Source organism: Mobula hypostoma, chromosome 11, assembly GCF_963921235.1.
Source record: "Mobula hypostoma chromosome 11, sMobHyp1.1, whole genome shotgun sequence".
In the NCBI taxonomy this organism is placed as follows: Eukaryota; Metazoa; Chordata; class Chondrichthyes; order Myliobatiformes; family Myliobatidae; genus Mobula; species Mobula hypostoma.
Window position 1 is genome coordinate 11897253 of NC_086107.1, and position 12788 is coordinate 11910040.

The window sequence follows — 12788 nt, forward strand, 5'->3', positions numbered from 1 at the left end:
TCTAAGTCCCAAAGCTTCCTGGTGTACCACATCTTATCATGAATAATAAATCTAGTGCAATTCTTTCTGTCTTCAGAGCTTTTTTCATCAATATCTGTGATATTTAGTTGATGAGTAGTTTAGGAATTCCTTGACTTAGAGAAATAGATTTCCTTTACCGATGTTAACACTGAAAGCATGAATCTAGGAAAATTGTGAGCGCTACCTCACATAAAAGTGACAGAGACAGATATGGCTTCGATGTCCATTCTTTTACATTGTATTTAAGAAGTGAAGGATTTCAGAGCGATCAATGGGGCATCTTTTATTGAAGGTGGTCAGATTCAGATTCCGATTTTATTATCACGTGTACAGCAACACGTACAGTGGAAGCTCTCTCCTTCTGAAGGTTTTCGGCCCGAAACATCAACTGTACTCTGTTTCTAGATGCTGCCTGGCCTGCTGAGTTCCTCCAGCATTTTGTGTGTGTTGCAGTGAAATCATTGTTTGCGTCAATGACCAACACAATTTAAAGATGACATGGGGCCAGCCCACAAGCGTGGCCACACATTTTGTGATAATTTACTGATGCTAACTGTACACCTTTGGAATGTGGGAAATAACGAGAACATATGAAGGAAATCCATGCACTCGCAAACCACAAACCCCTTTCCTCCCTCCCACCAACCCCCGGTCAGGCCACCGGGCCTTCAGTGGATAGTGGACCTTTGGGGTATTGTGTCCAGTTCTGATTGCCCCATTGCAGGAATTATATGGAGATTTGGAGAGGGTGCAGGAAAGGTTCACTCGGATGCTGCCTGGATTAGATAGAATTAGCTCCAAAGAAAAGTTGGAAAAACTTGGATACATCTCTCTGGAGTGTCAGAGACTGAGGGGAAAACATTTAGAAGTATATTAAGAGAGGCACAGAAGGAGTAGATACTTTTTTTTCCTATGGCAGAAACATCAACTGTTAGAGGTGATTAGCAAAATTAGTTGTTAAGAATAGCCCCATTAATTGGAAATTAGCTGATTTGAACTTGTCTCAATTTCCAATTTACATTGCTTAAAATTCATCCTTTATTAGAAACCTTCATTACTTCAAGTTCAAAGTGCAAAGTGCATTTCCTATAAAAGTATGTATAGTACACCATATATAACCTTGAGATTCGTCTTCTTGCAGACAGCCACAAGGCAAAGAAGCACAATAGAATCCATGAAAACCCCCACACCACAAAGGATGCCAAACATCCGATGTGCAAAAAAAGAACTCTAATTGTGCAAACTATACAAAAGTGAAGAAATAATACACAGACGTGATGGAGACAGACGTAAGAGCACGGATGAACATCTGGAGAAACTTCTGAAATGCCCGCTTCGCTTCCGCTGCTATTGTGTGGTCTGGAATCTCTGGAGCAGAAGGCTCCGAATCATCGGCTTTGCTTGTTTCAGTGGCCGGGGCGAGGTCAAAGGTGCTTGGCAGAGGATGGCGCTCGGGAGGCAGTATCGGAGGGGCTGGTCAGAGGCTCGAAGTTTTTGGATGGACGGACTCAGTGTCGGCTGTTGTCGGGTGCTTCCAATACATCGGCAGTTGTCGGTGCCTGGAGGTTTATGGCAGGGAGTTTCTCCCTTTTGCTGCCTGCTATCAGGGACTCAGGAGTTGATCGGGACTTTGAGACTTTTTTTTTACTGTGCCCATGGTCTGCTCTTCATCAAATTATGGTATTGCTTTGCACTGCTGTAACTATATGTTATAATTATGTGGTCTTGTCAGTGTTAGTCTTTGGTTTGTCCTGTTTTTTTTGTGATATCACTCTGGAGGAACATTGTATCATTTCTTAATGCATGCATGCATTTCTAAATGACAATAAATGAGGACTGAGTGTTCTCATAATCTAAACCTAAACGGCAGAGTCCGTGAAAGTAAGCCCACGGCCACTGGGCTAGCTCGGCTCTGGGATGAGTGCCAATGACTGCAGGCCACAGCTGCAGAGTCAGTTTAGCTCTGAAGCAAGTTAAGCCTCACAGAGAAGTGAGCTGAACGCAGCTTGGTCCTCCACCATCAGCCTTGATGCCTTGATCTTTTTAATTTGGCTCAGTGCTTAAATCGGCTAAGCATTGGTTTGTTTATCACTCTTGGGCCTGGGCTCCACTGCTTCAATCTGGTCCAAAGTCCTCTCCAGAAATGGCTGTTGCGGCCGTATCTGCATTCTCAACAGCCCAGTTCACTGAACCCTTCGGGGTACCATAAACACACCGGGTTGTACAGATGGGAAAGCACAACTCACGAAAGGGAAATTACAGGCTGAAGACTGTAGTGATCAGAGTCCAGAAAAAGTTATTTAGTATGAAACCCCCTTTTACTGGGCATCTCTGGAAATGTGGCCCGTTAGCTGCTTGCTAACAGCCACTGGATTCCGTGGTGAGAATCCACTTTTCTCTGGCTTCATACGTCTAGGTTGTACACGACATTGGTCCAGCCAAATCTGTGGGGTTGGGATGTCTTGCACACCCAGACCCTGATTTGTGTGAACGCTGTGTGATTTATTTCCTCTGCAGTAGCCCGTCAGCATGAAATAATAGATCATACACTGCATACAATTATAAACAAGTATATTTCTGAACGTTAACTGAACCAAAGAGTTAGTAAAGAAAAGAAAGAAACAAACAAAAGGCACCCATTAAAGTTAAACAGTCGCTTGTGCACAGATTGGAGCTCAAATCTTCCAAAGACCATGTTCACCGATCCTTGGTAGACCTCTGTGTCTTGGCTCCATTGACTTGCATTTTCCCACCAGATCGAATCCTACGACCAGTTCCCTCCAGTGTCTTCTCTCTTCATCTCCTGTCGAACAAAAGACCAAGCCCAACCTCAGTGTCCCTCGCGAAACCTCTCCACTCAGCATTCTCTAGAACCTTCTCCCAGTTCCACCATCCTAACTGGCTGACACGCCTTCCTCAGCACCCCTTATCTTCACCGATAACCCAAACTGAAAGCAAAACAGACTGCTCTTACAGAACCGCTAAAATGAAATACCTAGCAGGAAAAAATGTGAACCAGTGTGTTACAAATAGAATAGTTAGAAGTTTTCCTTAACTGCCTGCAAAACATCGCTGTGTCTCACCATCTTGGTTTTCCATCTCCTCATTGACTTGGATTCAATTTCGCCACTGTCTGTAACGAGTCTGTACATTTTCCCCATGACTGCATGGGCTTCCTGTTTTATCAAAGATGTATAGCTGGCGTTTGCAAATTATGAGCATGCTATGACACTTGCACGCTGCCCAGAATAATCCTCGTTGATTAGACTTGACGTAAATATTGGATTTCACTACATGCTTTGATATATGTTTTAACAAATAAAGCTAATTCAATTTTAATCTTAATTTCTTTTGAAGCCAAACATTTTTATTTCCCTATTCACTTGCAATCTTGGAGAATAAGGTTGGCAGTGAACTTTTTGGGCTCCGACTGTCTTCATTTTCATTTATATTACAAAGTTCATCAGCAGGAGTTGAGTTTCTCATGCTGGGTTCTGTTTATCATGATGTACATTATGAATGGTTATTATTTAATGATCGTTGAGTCAGGCATGATCAGAATGTGCACACAAGTGAATCTCTGAGGCACAGTCCAACATTCACTGAGACTACGGATCATGGTAAAAGCACAAAGTTCAGGAGACTTCAGACTTTAGCTCAAATGCACAATACAGGCCTTCTGGCCCACAATGTTGTGCCGACCTTTTAACCTACACTAAGCTCAATCTAACCCTTCCCTTCTACATAGCCCTCCATTTTTCTATCATCCTCGTGCCCGTCTAAGAGTCTATTGAATGTCCGTAATGTATCTGCCTCTACCTGTACCTCTAGTAGGGAGCTGCGCACACACACCACTCTCCATGTTAAAAAAAACTTACATCTGACATCCCCCATGTATTTTCCTCCAGTCACCATCAAATTAAGCCCCTTTGTATAAGCCATTTCTGCCCTGGAAAAAGTCTCTGGTTGTTCACTCTGTCTATGCCTCTTCACATCTTGTGCCTCTCTTTCAGGTAAGCTTGCATCCTCCTTCACTCCATAGGGAAAAGCCCTCGCTCACTCAGCCTATCCTCGTAGGACATTCACTGGTAAATACAAAGTTGGCAAGTTGGTTTACGTATTATTATCACATGTAGCAAGGTAGAGGGAAAGGCTTGACTTGCACACAGTCCATCCAGATCAGCCCGTTACAGGGGCACGTTGACGCAGTACAAGGTGAAGCAATAACAGAGTGTGCAATGAAGGGTCACGGTGCTGAGAAAGTGTAGCGCAGGTAGATAGTAAGCTGCAAGGTCGCAACGTGGTAGATTGCGAGGTCAAGAGTACATCGTATCATACTAGGTGCAAGAGGTTTAGATGGGATAGAATTTGTTTGCTGCAGGAAATTTTCTTAAATCAATATATAAATAGTCCAACAAGATGAAGGGTTGTACTGGACCTGGTGTTGGGTAATAAGCTTGATCTTTCAGTGGGTGAGCGGTTAGGGAGCAGTGACCATAACTCTTTAAGTTGTAAGATAGCTATAGATGAGGATAAGAATGGACTTCAAAGTTCATAGTAAATACATTATCAAAATAGCATATACAAACCTGAGATTCATTTTCTTGGGGCGTACTCAGAAAATCCAAGACCTCACCCAAAAGGACAAACAACAGAAGACAATTTTTTTTTTGTGTGTAAAGGACAACAAACTCTGCAATACAAAAGAAAAAAAGGAAATAATAATAAAAAATTTAATAAGCAATAAATATCGAGAAAATTAGATGAAGAGTCCTATCCTGTGGGACCTTGCGGGAGAGTACTAAACTGGAGCAGGGAAATTTATGAGGGCATTAGGCAGGAACTAGGGAGAGTTAATTGGGAATGGCTGTTTTTGGGCAAGTCCACATCCAGCATGTGGAGAGTGTTTAAAGACCAACTGCACAGAGTACAGGACAGGTACAGTATGTTTCCGTCAGAAGGAAGGACAAGCATGGCAAGGTAAGAGAACCTTGGATGTTGAGAGAGGTGATGAATTTAGTCAAAAAGAAGAAGGAAAAATATATAAACTTAGGAAGTTAGAATCAAATAGAGCCCTTGGGGATTATAACAAAGCCATAAAAGAACTCAGGAACAGAATTAGGAAAGCTAGGAGGGGCCATGAGAAGTCCTTGGCAAGTAGGACTAAAGAGAGTCATTCTCTTTACGAAATGCATTCCATACATACATCAAGAGCAAGGGGAATCCTAGGGAGAGGGGAGGACTACTCAAGGATAAAGGAGGGAACGTTTGCTTGGATGCAGAGGATGTAGGTGAGGATGCTAATGAGTACTTTACATTAGTATTTACCAAGGGGAGGGACATGGGGTTTGATCAATATCTTTGTGTGCTTTAGCCACAGGCAAGGCCTGGTGAGTAGCTAATGTTCCATTATGCAAGCAGGAAACCAGGGGCAATGCAAGTAACTATAGACTGCTGACTCTCACATCAGTGGCAGGGAAGTTACTGGAAGGGATAGGATTTATGAGCATTTCGAAAACCATAGCCTAATTAGAGAGAGCCAGCATAGCTTTTGTTCAGGGTAATTCATGTCTTACTAACTTGATTTGAGTCTTTTTGATGGGGTGACGAGGGTTATTGATGAAAGTAGAGCTGTGGATGTTGTCTACATGGATTTTAGTCAGGCATTTGACAAGGTTTCTCATGGGGGACTCATCCAGAAGATTTAGCTGCATGGGATCCAAGGTGAATTGGCCATTTGGATTCGGATTGACTTGCCCATGAAGACAGAGGGGTAGTAGTTGAAGGGACTTATTCTGGCTAGAGTTCTGTTATTGGAGATGGTATCTGTACTGGGGCTTCTGCTGTTTGTGATGTATATAAATGACCTGGATGAAAATGTAGATGGATGGATTTGTAAGTCTGCAGATGATAAAAAGATTGGTGGTATTGTGGATAGTGTAGAAGACTGACAAAGAATATAATGGGATGTTGATGGGTTGCAGATATGGGTTGAGAAATGGCAGTTTAACTCACCAAACGTTAAATGTTGCACCTTGTAGGTCAAATGTAAGGAGACAGCTCACTGTTAAGGGAAAGATCCTCAACAGTGTCGATGAGCAGAGGGATCTTGGGTCCAAATTCATAGTTCCCTGATTGATGAGGTGCTTAAGAAGGCATAAAGCATGTTTATTAATCTAGGCATTGAGTTCAGAAGTCAGGAAATTATGTTGGAGTTTTATAGAAGTCTTGTTACCAGATTCGTGAACAGTTATTACCCCTCAGCCATCAGGCTCTTGATTCAGAGGGGATAACTTCACTTGCCCCATCACTGAAATGTTCTCACAACCATGGACTCACTTTCAAAGACTCTTTATCTCAAGTTCTTGATATTTATTGCTTATTTATTTATTTATTTATTTATTTATTTGTTTGTTTGTTTATTTATTTATTATTTTTCTTTTGTGTTTGCACAGTTTGTTGTCTCTTGCACATTAGTTGGTTTTCTCTCCTGTTGGTCGTGGTCTTTCTTTGATTTTATTGTGGTTCTTGGATTTATTGAGTATGCCCACAAGAAAATGAATCTCAGGGTTGTATACAGTGACATCTATGCACTTTGATAATAAATGTACTTTGACTTTTGAACTTTGAGTTAGGCCACATCTGGAGCATTGCATAGAGTTCTGGTTGCCCCATTATAGGAAGGATGTTGTGGCTTTGGAGAGGGTTTGAAGAGGTTCACCAGGATGCTGCCTGGATTCGAGAGCATATGCTGTAATGAGAGGCTGGACAAACTTCGGTTATTTTCTCTGGAGCAGCAAAGGCCGAGGGGAAATCTTATAGAGATTGATAGACAATATCTTTTTTCTAAGGATTAAAGTTTCTAATACCAGCGGGTAAGTATTTAAGGTGAGAGAGAGTAATTTCAAAGGGGATGTGAGGGGCAATTTTCTTTACACAGAGAGTGGTGGGAGCCTGGAATGTGTTGCCTTGGGGTAGTGGGAGAGGCAGAAATATTAGAGACTTTTAAGAGACATTGAGATACGCACATGAATGTGAGGGAAATGGAAAAATATGGACATTATGTAGTTAGAAATTAGTTTAGTTGGCGTTTTCATTTATCAATTTAATTGGTTCAACGTAACATTGTGGGCCAAAGAGCCTGTTCCTGTGTTGTACTAATGTTCTATGTTCTAACTTAAAAAAATCAATTAAATCTCAGCTGCAATGCACAGAGGTTGCAGGTGGGCAACATCTTGGAACAATCTGCAAACCTGGAGTCGAAGTATCAGCAAGAGTGGGAGAGTGTTGGCTGATGAGAAGAGGAATTGATATTGTGTGGGGAAATTGCGGTATCTGTGAGGACCCAGCTAATGAAGTGGAACTATTAACAACAGCAGAGGAAGCCCATTTCCAGATACAACAAGGTGAATAGGAACATTGTGACTGAAAAGTCACGGCAGGAACTATGCTTAATTCAGAAGATGAACACGGATATCTAAGCAAGGTTCTGGCATTGGACGTCAACCCCATGACAAACATTCAAAACCTTGTTCACTTAGAAAATGTTTCAGTGCAGAAACAAACTCTCTGACCTGTTAACTCAAGCTGAGGTGTCACTCTGCAAGACAGCCTGGTGTGGATCTCAAACCACCTGTTGGCTCCCAACATTCCTCATTTAAAACCAATTTATTCCTGAATAAAAGGATCTTTGGCTTCTGAAAAGGTGGAATTTCACCTTGGGTAAGGTTGAACCAGCTGCCACTTGACTGGCCAGTGTTTGCTCCCTTCCGTGGAGTTGATCCTACTGGCCATTGTCTAAATCAGTAATTCTGTCCACTGAGATTTTACCCAGTAAAAATGATTGCAAACAGCAATTCAAAGGACTTCTCGCAGTTTACAAAATATGGCAACGTTTTCAGATGTAATGACTTGCTCTCCCTTTGTTTATTTTACTTTGTGAGGTTTGCCAGCATTAAGAAGTTATTGATGTCATTACTCTCAACTTAAAAAAAATCTTTGTACAGAGACAGGAAGTCCACAGAATTACTTTAAACTGACTTGGAAATTGAGGAATTTTACCCAATCTGCAGCTACCTCTGGCACATAGTCCTCTGAGCATCTGAAATCTGAATTATCACAGTGATCCATCAAGCCACAACGAAGATATGCAATGCCAGAATACATCACCTCAAGGGCCCCAGACTGATGGCTTATTGTCACAACTCCGCTTCATGAAGATCTCTGCTGAGTAACCATGGGAACAGGAGCAAGAAGGAAAATGGCATGTTGCTCCTGATTTGATGAGCTTATAACAGTGATAAAGAACAATGTTAACTCTGTACCACTGAAGTACAAGCTCTGGACAACATTACTACAGGGATATAATCTCTAAAGTCAGATGAACAGTACTGTGCCAAACTCTTGGACACGTATATACAGCTCGGGTGCTGAAGACTTGTGCACATTACTGTATTTGTCAACGCGGCATGGAGAGCGAATTTGTAAATCTAGCGGAAGCACAAGATGTTGGGGATGGAGAGGGTGGAGCGCTGTGGGAGGGGTGTGGGACAGGTGGCAGAGAAGGAGGGCCGGATGTAGTGGGGGGGGGCGGTGCCCAGGTGCAGCACACTCAGCCCTGAGGCAACAGGCAAGGTAATTTGATTCTAAACAATTGCTTTATCATTATAGAATGCCTTTAGGGCGCTTCCCTCTCCTTCCCCTTTTCCCAACCATCATTCCCCTCTCCCTGCCCCCTTCCCACTCTCAGTCCACAATAGAGACCCGTATCAGAATCAGGTTTACCATCACTCACATCGGTCATGGTTTTTTTGTCGCAGCGGTACAGTGCAATACATAAAATTACGACAGTCCTGTGCAGAAGTTTTAGGCACCCTAGCTATATATATATGTATGTGCCTCAGATTTTTGCACAGTGCTGTAAATTCAAAGATTCAGGACAGATTATTGGATCATTGATCAGATGTGTGAGTGGATCAAGTGGACTTTTTTGTACTATTATAACTTACCTGTCCATAACTAGTTAGCGTGGCACAATGAAGAATAAACAACAAAGTGTTATTCATAGCATCTGTTTTAAGATGCAATATGTTATTTACTAGGATATGTATCATATAATAAATAATACAACAAAGAAGATGTGATGCTGGATATCCAAAGCAACACACACAAAATGCTAGAAGAATTCAGCAGGTCTGGAACCATCTATGAAGGGGAATCAATAGTCGTCGTTTCAGGCCAGAACCTTTCAGTAGGGCTGGAATGGAAGGTGGAAGAAGCCAGGACAAAACGTAGGAGGAGGGGAAGGAGTATAGGCTGGCAGGTGATAGGTGAAACCAGCTGAAAGGGGACATAGGAAGGATAAAACGAAAAGCTGGAAGGCAATAATATCTCTTGCAGGATGTTAGGGATAAATTTGTTCCAGTGAGGAAAATAAAGAATGGTAGGGTTTAGATTAGATTAGATTATGAGAACACTTAGTCCTCTTTTAATGCATACATGCATTAAGAAATGATACAATGTTTCTCCGGAGTGATATCATAGAAAACAGGACAAACCAAAGACTAACACTGACAGAACCACATAATTATAACATATAGTTACAGCAGTGCAAAGCAATACCATAATTTGATGAAGAACAAACCATGGGCACGGTAAAAAAAAGTCTCAAAGTCCCCGAGTCGATCGACTCCCGAGTCCCCGATAGCAGGCGGCAAAAGGGAGAAACTCCCTGCCATAAACCTCCAGGCACCGTCAACTTGCCAATGCCTTGGAAGCAGCCGACCACAGCCGACACTGAGTCCGTCCGTCCGAAAACTTCGAACCTCCAACCAGCTTCCCAAGCGCCATCCTCTGCCGAGCGCTTTCGACCTAGCTCTGGCTGCTGAAATAAGTAAAGCCGAGGATTCGGGGCCTTCTGCTCCGGAGATTCCGGTTACCACACAGTAGCAGCAGCAGCGAAGTTTTCCAGATGTTCCTCCGTATTCTCACGTCCATCTCCATTAAATCAGAATTGTGCACGGTCCCCTACTTGACAGATTACAGATATCATTCACCGGAGAGGCCACACGCGCTGCCGTTGCGCCGCCATCTTCTTCTCTGCCATGGAGAAGGAACCATGGGTGACAAGTGAGGTGGAAAATCTAGTCAGGTGGAAGAAGGCAGCATACATGAGGTTTAGGAAGCAAGGATCGGATGGGTCTATTGAGGAATATAGGGTAGCAAGAAAGGAGCTTAAGAAGGGGCTGAGGAAAGCAAGAAGGGGGCATGAGAAGGCCTTGGCGAGTAGAGTAAAGGAAAACCCCAAGGCATTCTTCAATTATGTGAAGAAAAAAAGGATGACAAGTGAAGGTAGGACCGATTAGAGATGAAGGTGGGCAGATGTGCCTGGAGGCTGTGGAAGTGAGCGAGGTCCTCAATGAATACTTCTCTTCTGTATTCACCAATGAGAGGGAACGATGATGGTGAGGACAATATGAGTGAGGTTGTTGTTCTGGAGAATGTTGATATTAAGGGAGAGGAGGTGTTGGAGTTGTTGAAATACATTGGGACGGATAAGTCCCCGGGGTCTGACAGAATATTCCCCAGGCTGCTCCATGAGGCGAGGGAAGAGATTGCTGAACCTCTGGCTAGGATCTTTATGTCCTCATTGTCCACAGGAATGGTACCGGAGGATTGGAGGGAGGCGAATGTTGTCCCCTTGTTCAAAAAAAGTAGTAGGGATAGTCCGGGTAATTATAGATAAGTGAGCCTTATGTCTGTGGTGGGAAAGCTATTGGAAAAGATTCTTAGAAATAGGATCTATGGGCATTTAGAGAATCATGGTCTGATCAGGGACAGTCAGCATGGCTTTGTGAAGGGCAGATCATGTCTAACAAGCCTGATAGAGTTCTTTGAGGAGGTAACCAGGCATATAGATGAGGGTAGTGCAGTGGATGTGATCTACATGGATTTTAGTAAGGCATTGACAAGGTTCCACACAGCAGGCTTATTCAGAAAGTCAGAAGGCATGGGATCCAGGGAAGTTTGGCCAGGTGGATTCAGAATTGGCTTTCCTGCAGAAGGCAGAGTGTCGTGGTGGAGGGAGTACATTCAGATTGGAGGGTTGTGACTAGTGGTGTCCCACAAGGATCTGTTCTGGGACCTCTACTTTTCGTGATTTTTATCAATGACCTGAATGTGGAGGTAGAAGCGGGGGTTGGTAAGTTTGCAGATGACACAAAGTTTGGTGGTTTTGTGGATAGTGTAGAGGATTGTCGAAGATTGCAGAGAGACATTGATAAGATGTAGAAGTGGGCTGAGAAGTGGCAGATGGCGTTCAACCCAGAGAAGTGTGAGGTGGTACACTTTGGAAGGACAAACTCCAAGGCAGAGTAATAAGTAAATGGCAGGATATTTGGTAGTGTGGAGGAGCAGAAGGATCTGGGGGTACATGTCTACAGATCCCTGAAAATTGCCTTACAGGTATATAGGGTAGGTAAGAAAGCTTATGGGGTGTTAGCTTTCATAAGTTGAGGGATAGAGTTTAAGAGTCGCGATGTAATGATGCAGCTCTATAAAACTCTGGTTAGGCCACACTTGGTTCTGGTCACCTCACTATAGGAAGAATGTGGAAGCATTGGAAAGGGTACAGAGGAGATTTACCAAGATGCTGCCTGGTTTAGAGAGTATGCTTTATGATCAGAGATTAAGGGAGCTAGAGCTTTACTCTTTGGAGAGAAGGATGAGAGGAGACATGATAAAGGTATACAAGATATTAAGCGGAATAGATAGAGTGGACTGCCAGCGCTTTTTCCCCAGGGCACCACTGCTCAATACAAGGGGACATGGCTTTAAGGTAAGGGGTGGGAAGTTCAAGGGGGATATTAGAGGAAGGTTTTTTACTCAGAGAGTGGTTGGTGCGTGGAGTGCACTGCCTGAGTCAGTGGTGGAGGCAGATACACTAGTGAAATTTAAGGGACTACTAGACAGGTATATGGAGGAATTTAAGGTGGGTGGTTATATGGGAGGCAGGGTTTAAGGGTTGGCACAACATTGTGGGCCAAAGGTCCTGCACTGTACTATGTTCTATGTTCTATGATTTGTGGAAAAGATAAAGAGCTGAAGAAGAAGGATTCTAGTCAGAGAGAACAGTCGGGGGTGCTGGAGGGAGGTGAGCAGTAGAGAGGGGATAAGAGGGGAGCCACAATAGGGGATGGAAAAAAAGAGAAATGGGAGTGAGGGAAAACTACCAGAAGTTAGAGAAATTGATGGTCATGCCATCAGATTGGAGGCTACCCAGGCGGAATATGAGGTGTTGCTCCTGCAACCTGAGAGTGACCTTTTCATGGCAGTAGAGGAGGCCTCGGTCTGACATACAGAATGGGAATGGAAAGTAGAATTAAAATGGGTGCACTGGGAAAGCCTGCCTTTTGTGGCCAATGAAGTGAAGTGAAATGTGGCTCGATGAAGCCGTTTCCCAATCTATGTTGGTCTCATCATTGTAGAGGAGGCAACATAGGGAGCCGATGGTGCAGTAGATGACCTTGATAGACTTGCAGACGAAGCGTTGCCTCACCTGTACGGACTGTCTGCGGCCCTGAATGGTGGTGAGGGAGTACGTATAGGGACAGGTGTAGTATAGTACTGGTCCTACTTGCAGGGGTATGTGCCAGGATGCAGATAGGTGGGGAGGGAAGAGTGGACAAGGGAGTCACTTCGAGAGTGATCTCTGCAGAAAGCAGAGAGTTTGGGGAGGGGGAGGAGTTGATCACCTCAGCGACTTAGTT

At 43.5% G+C, this 12788-nt stretch overlaps 1 long non-coding RNA gene across 1 annotated transcript in view; it reads right to left on the reverse strand.

The window, feature by feature from the left end:
- Positions 1-2653: 2653 nt before the first annotated feature.
- Positions 2654-12788, reverse strand: part of LOC134354228 (uncharacterized) — a 40667-nt gene continuing 30532 nt past the window's right edge. The window contains exons 3-4 of the long non-coding RNA XR_010019735.1: positions 4611-4714; positions 2654-2824 (exon numbers count right to left, since the gene is read on the reverse strand). This is a non-coding gene — a long non-coding RNA (uncharacterized LOC134354228). The remainder of the gene's footprint in view (positions 2825-4610; positions 4715-12788) is intronic.